The sequence below is a fragment of the Gossypium raimondii genome, chromosome 3, assembly GCF_025698545.1.
Source record: "Gossypium raimondii isolate GPD5lz chromosome 3, ASM2569854v1, whole genome shotgun sequence".
Taxonomy (NCBI): domain Eukaryota; kingdom Viridiplantae; phylum Streptophyta; class Magnoliopsida; order Malvales; family Malvaceae; genus Gossypium; species Gossypium raimondii.
Window position 1 is genome coordinate 16109959 of NC_068567.1, and position 7261 is coordinate 16117219.

General features: G+C 30.7%; 1 pseudogene; it reads right to left on the reverse strand.

Annotated features, from left to right (window-relative positions):
* Positions 1–6480: 6480 nt before the first annotated feature.
* On the reverse strand, positions 6481–6580 carry LOC128040253 (small nucleolar RNA R71; annotated as a pseudogene).
* Between the last annotated feature and the right edge of the window lie 681 nt (positions 6581–7261).

Genomic DNA, 7261 nt, shown 5'->3' on the forward strand with positions numbered 1-7261 from the left:
TACCTTAAAATACTCTGTTTATTTATTTCATGTGAACCTAATCCCCTATTTGTTTGACAAGCTCGCACATTTTACATTCTATGTATGAATTTACTTCGCTACTGTGTGATAAGTTAGCACGACTTATGTGCTGCAATTCTATGGTGTGTTGAAGGTTAGGTTGGGAGTTAATGGAGAGTCACTCCGGTAGCTAATGTAGCTCACCTAATTCGAGTCGAACCAACTCGGTCGGGTTTGGGGTATTACAGAAATTTTTTTTTGGTTTTGTTTTTGATTCGAGATTGTTCGAGTCCACACTTGAAGCAATTCAAGGTACAAGAATAGTGGAGAAGGTTGCTCGGTTGAAAGTTAGGAACGTCTAGGATCCATCTCGCACAAAGAACAAGTATTTCTCGGGAAAGGTTTATTGCTATAAATATCACAAACTGTCTCGGTTTTCAAAATTTTAAATTTTTCGTTATGATAGAAAATCATTTTCAAACTGGATTTTTTCCAACATATGGTACAAACAGATTGAACACTTAATTTTTTTCTAGTGAGGAACTTTACTTTGTGAGTGCATTGTGTTAGTAAAACCTTTTTTTGTTGTTGTGGTACTTTCTAATTTCACATAGGTGAATTCAGTGGTGAGATATCATGCTTCAAAGTGAAAAAGTGAGGAAATTGCCATTGATATCTAATAGATTTAGTATCACTTGTAAGTGTTAAAGATGGTGAATATTTTTCACTGAGCTGGGCTCCATAGACATAGGAAAACTAAATTGCGTAAACAACCCTTGTGTCTTTGTTTTGGTTATTCTTTTTTTTAGTGCTTGAAGGAGTGCTCACTCCCTCAGTCACTTCTTTAAAACACATAGTTTATTTCTAAACAACTACTTTAATTTACATTATTTATGGTAAGATAATATAAAAATAAGAATAAGTAATACTTATGTACTTATGTATATATTGAAGCTATAATCATGTCAAATTTATCAAGGTTTACTTGTTTGTAGGATTATTACGATTTTAATACATAAAGTTAAAATAACCAATTGTTTGGTTAAAAAACTTTTACACACTTGTTAATAAATTTTAAGTAATGTCACTTTTTTGCCTCAAAGAATTTTTTTTACCTCATTTAAATGAAGTTTATTTATTTTTTATGTTTTGGTAAATTAAACAAAGAATTACATAGAGTAGATCATAGACAAATTATCAAAAGAGCTGTCATCCTTCAAGATCTCTTTAATCTCCAGAGGGGGATCCTCAAACATGTACAAAGATTCATCACTCAATAGAGTCATTTTTGCCAAAGCATCAGCTGCCCGATTGGTCTCTCTTGGAACATAATTCAATGACCACTTCTCTTCAAAATATGTTGAATCCTCCTTATTAGGGAGTTTTTTGGACCACCAAGCTTACTTTCGCAGATAGAAATCACATTTTCAATATTATTTGATTGAGTAAAGACCTTGTCATGACCTTGTTTCTGAAGGAGTAAACCATCCAATATACCCCACAGCTCAGCAACTGCTACTGAACATTTCCTCAAAACGATTGTAACCTAAGATCCACTTCCCTTCACTATTGCGTATCACTCCACCTGCAGCAGAGAACCAGACACAGAGTGAACAGCACCATCAGTATTAAGGAAAACACACATACCTGAAATTTGACGAACTGAAATCTGCTTCAATTGAGAAACCAACGCTTCATTATGGATAGAGTTCTTATCTATTTGTGTTTTTCTTTGCTAGTTTCTTAACGCGTCTTTTATAAAATAACTCTTTGCCATTTTCTTATCGCGTCTTTTATAAAATAACTAAATTATAACAGTATTGTTTATATGTTTTCAAACTTTTTTTCTTTTTCACTCTCATTATTGACCGCGTTCTTGTCTCTATATCATTATTTTCTAAATTTTCCTTCCAAGTTTATTTTAGGTTTCGGTTTTTTCCTTTTTTTTTTTTTTTTTGCAAATTGAATCATTTTGACAACTTAAAAATTACATTTTAAAAGGTTAACACTCTCTTCTTTATAATTTGTATTTACATAATACGAGTTTTTAATTTTATTTTACATTTGAGACTGAGACAAAGAATATGAATATCAAGTCGCAAATTTTAAAATCCTCGCGAAAGTTAGTATCATTCTTAGAATTTCAACTATATTGATTTGTTAAATAAATTCGAAATTAAGTTACATTTCCGACCGAATCCTCACAAACAAAAAAAAAAATTCACTTCTCTCGTTCTAAAATTTGGATTTAGCTTTTTTGGTTTGGAGCGGAATTGAAATTACAACAATGGGGAAGTGGATTTAGCCACTTGGTTCGAAAGTCAGCTCTATCTAAATACTGTTTCGCTTTGGACTATGTTCTTGTAATTCATGGAATTCATATATCATGATCTTGAAGTCATTTTTGAACTACATAGGATTCAAGTTTTTTCTTTTTACATTTTTTTATATTCATTTTTCGATTAATCTTCGAAATTTGTAATAGTTTTTTCTAATAATGTGTTTTCAAATTTTAAATTGGTGTCTCCCATTAAAAAGATTATTATGTAGAACCTTCCTAGCATATAAGATATGGTCCTACCAACAGTATTATGCTAAGCAGTGGCAAACCTAGAGGGTTGGTAGGAGCCCCGGCTCCCCTTAAAATGAAAAATTTTTTATTTAAACCCCTTAAAATTTTTAAAATTTTAAATTAATAAAGGTAAAATTACACTTTGCCCCTTCTAAAAATATAAAAATTTGATTTAACCTTTTAAAAATTATAAAGATATAAACTATTAAAATGATAAAATTATAATTTTATTTTGACTCCCTAAGAAAATTTCCTAGTTTTGCCACTGATGCCAAGTAAGATCTTTCTCCCTCTCTCATTTTTTTTCTTTTTAATTAGAGTTGCCAGGACTATCGATGACTTGGGTTCTTTTTTAGAATACTTTCATTGTCAATAATAGAAACTACAAATGCTTGTTTAGTGAAATTGTTTAGTGAACTAAGCAATTTCACCATTGTTGGTCAAAACTGAATATGGTTAGGAAGCATGTTAATTGTTCAATGTCTTAAAGTTTATCATGGCTTCTATCAATGCCCATGTCCCATTAATGGTGTTTCCACAAGTAATCAAGTATGGGCAAGACTTTGGTGTTAGCAACATCAACCTGAGAAGGGTTTAGAGGGTTATCCGGTACCGACGACACTTCTCTTTGCATCCTTGTGAGGTTTTGGTGTGGGGATGAGAGAGGACTGAGGTGTAAACAAAATTTACTCGACAGCTATGGTAGAAAGGTCTTACTTAATAATTTCTCCTTCTTAATGTCTTACTATTACATTCTACTTTAAAAAAGTTTGAATTTCGATTAGGTTGTAGTTATTATTTGAAAAGTTTATTTTAGTTTTAAATATGGGTAATTTTTTATCCAATTTGAGTCCAGGAGACTATATTCGGCTTTCTAGGGATCCGTTTTTTGAAATCTAATTTGAGAGTTGAAGCCCATTATTCTGAAATTTGAGGATTTATACTGAAACCCGAATTTTGAGCCTATTTTAAATCCATTATGAGCCCAAGTTGAAAGTTGATTAAAATTCGATTTTCAGGTCCATTTTGAGCTCATTTTCTGTTTCGTGTTATACTCGATTTTAGAATTCCCTTTGGTTCATTTTGAATATTTATTATGCAGGGTTGGAAGCCTATCTTTTTAGAGTCGAGTTCTATTTCTATTTTTATGATTTATATTTTTCAGATTTATATATTTTTCTTTATTTTTATATATTTATTTTATTTTATATTTTTTAATGTTTATATACATTTTAAAAAATAAAATATTTATTTACATTTTAAAAATGCCACGTGGCGCTAAGTGATTGGCCACCATTTTTTTAACTTCTGTTAAATAATGGACTAAAAATTATAATAGAGGCATATTTTATGTATCAAATTGGGAATCGAGTGTACTTTATGTATCAAATTAGGCAAAAAAAATTTAAGTACCAAAGTGAGAAAACGAGTATATTAGGTTAAAATGTGTCCAAAAATCCTGTACTTTTTGAAAATTGAGAATTTAGTCCTTGTATTTTTATTTCATGAAATTTAGTTCCTCTACTTTCCGAATTCAAAATCCAGTTCAACTGTTAACACTATTAAATCCTTTTGTTAAATTCAAGTTAATTACAAAGTCATTTTTTAATTACATGGCTATCAAGTGAGTATTTTTTAATTCAAAATGTCACAGCAACAAATTTAACAAAAGAATCTAGCAATGTTTACAATTGAACTTAAATTTTGAAATCTAAAAATAGAGGAACTAAATTTCATAAAATAAAAGTATAGGAGCTAAATTTCTAATTTTGAAAAGTACAGGATTTCAGGCACATTTTAACCTGAATACTATTATCCCAAAAAGTAAAAAAAAAAATTGGAACAAAAATAGCTATAGGATCAGTTGATTAAGTGTTTAAAATAGATTAGGTTTTAGTTTTTAAACCGTATGTAGTGTATTATATACTATTTAATTAATAAAAATCAGAAATTGAAAAGTAAGCATCAGTAAAAAGAGGTGAAGTATATCATATCAGGATCGATAAACAGATAAACAGATAAAAAAATACATCAATATAAAAGAGCTAGTATGCAAAAGAAATACACTAAGAGAATAGAGGAAAATATAAAAGCATTTGTCTTTTATGTATATTCTTGTATGTTTTATATTTTGGATATTTTTATGTAAATTTTGTATAATTTTATGTGTTTTCCTTGCATAGCCTCATGCATGATTTGATATATCTTTATGTATGCTTTATGAATAATTTGATATATTTGTATATTATTTTATGTATATTTTATATGTACATCTTTATGAGCAACCTTGTGTAGAATTTTTATTTTATATGGTTTGAGTCATTTAATGCATATAAAAGCATGTATTATGATGAATTTGATATAATGTATGTATAATATGTATGATGTTTATGTTTTATGAATGTACGTACTGGGAGTTTAAACCTAAGACCTCTAGGATAGGGGAATACTACTTAACCGCCAAACTTAAGGCTCATTTCTTGATAATTTCTTAACATCAATAAATTTGAAGGCATTCAAAGTTTGCTTCCCCTATTCTTAATATACTTTAAAATCTAAATTTTATCCCTATTTCTTATAGCCTTAATTTTTGGATGTGAAAAATCTTTCTCCTTTAAAAAATGCTTGAGTAGTGAGAGCTTCCTGCAATTTTGTCTTTATTTTTTGATTTGAACTTTTTGATCCGTAAACTTGAATGATGATGTTGAATGGTTTTATTTTGGATTTGAATGTCCAATCCATGAGCTAAATCTCATTTGGTTGGAATTATTTGGGTGAATTTTTACTATCTTTAATGCCTATGGTCTGATTTTGAGTAGATTATTGTTTCAATTAATTTGTGATTATTTTAAATGCATGCATGCAAGCTCTAGACATAGATGATTGTATGGTATGCTGTTAGATCTGATTTAATTCTGAAAAGATTAAATAAATCGGATTATTATCAGTTAATACATGCAAGTATTCAAAAGAATATTCATAGCACTCTAGACGTAGAAGTTGCGATATGTACTGGGAAAGGAATAACAGTTTGGATATCATTCTTGAGTTCTGTAGACATACAAAAACTAAGAATGATAGCTTAAAGTCTAGCTCTCGAAAGAAGCAAACTGCAGCAGTGCATCCCTGAGCAGTAGAATGGTCAATATTTTGCCATGGCATTATTATGAGAAAAAAATAAAACCTGAATAATTCCAACCTTTATCATTAATAGTACAAATCCTCCCTACTTTTTCATTGAGAATTGTCACAGCATTTCAATTGCCCTAGCATTTCTTCATTCATAATTTATTTTATTATTTCATTCATTAATTCTCTTCATCCATTTGTCATTTGTTTCTTTTGTACAGTTTAATTCGTCAAATTCATAGTAATAGCATAACTTGAAGAGTATTCTTTTGATCCAGAAATTGAGAGAACCTTGAGAAGAAGGAGAAAAGAATTGTGAGAAATGGAAAGAATTAGAAATGATCAGGTTAGGGAAGAACCATTACATCAGAATGGAAGGGAAGTTGATATTCTTCAAATATATATGACAAAGACAAACCCATCTGAGAACATGTAGTGTCGATCTTGGATGATCTGAATCCAGGAATTGTCAAGTCGCATATTTAATCTCAACATTTCGAGTTAAAGTTGGTGATGTTTCAAATGTTACAAACTATAAGGCAGTTTAGTGGATTGCCTACGGAAGATCCACGGTTGCACTTAAGAATCTTTTGGAAGTTTGCAATTCATTGAGGTAGCAGGGTGTTCCTGAAGATGCCCTGAGACTGAAGTTATTTCCTTATTCAATGCATGATCGTGGCAGAGCATGATTAAATGCATTATCGTCAGGTACGGTGGCATATTGGAATGAACTTTGTCAGAGGTTTCTGCTAAGATATAATCCTCCAAACATAAATCCCAAATTGAGGAACGATATTAAGTCCTTTCGGCAATCTGGGGATGAAACATTATATGAAGCATGGGGGCGATTCAAGGAGTTAATTAGAAAATGCCTAATGTATTGTTCTCAACATTGGATGAAAATGGAAATGATTTACAATAGATTGAATGCGAATACAAGGATAGTGGTTGACGCATCTGCCAATGGGACTTTGCTCGATAAATCATATAATGAGGCATATGAAATTCTAAAGAGGATAGCAAACAAATATTATCAATACCCCACTACAAGAGTAGGGACTGGTAGAAGAGTTACTAGAGCAATGGAACTTGATGCGATTACTTCCCTAAAAGTCCAGTTATCATCTTTAACGAATATGATTAAAACACTAAAAAGACCAGTTGTGGTGCAGGAAATGAAAACAACTGAATTAGCATGTGTTTATTGTGGAGAATATCATGTTTTTGATGAATTCCTCTCAAACCTAGCCTCAGTTTATTATATGAGAAATTTTAATTGCAACAACAACAATCGATATTCCAATACATATAATCTGAGGTGGAAGCAATATCCCAATGTCAGTTGGAGTAATCAAGGGGTGAGAAATTCCAGTAATGTTATTCAGTAGAATGTTGTGAGTGCACCACCTGGATACAATCAGCCCATGCCACAACAAAATAATCAGCAAAATTCAACTTCAAGTTCTGCATCTATTGAAGCTTTATTGAAGGAATACATGGTTAAGAACGATGCTATCATTCAAAGTCAAGTTGCATCTTTAAGAGCTTTAGAAAAAGAAG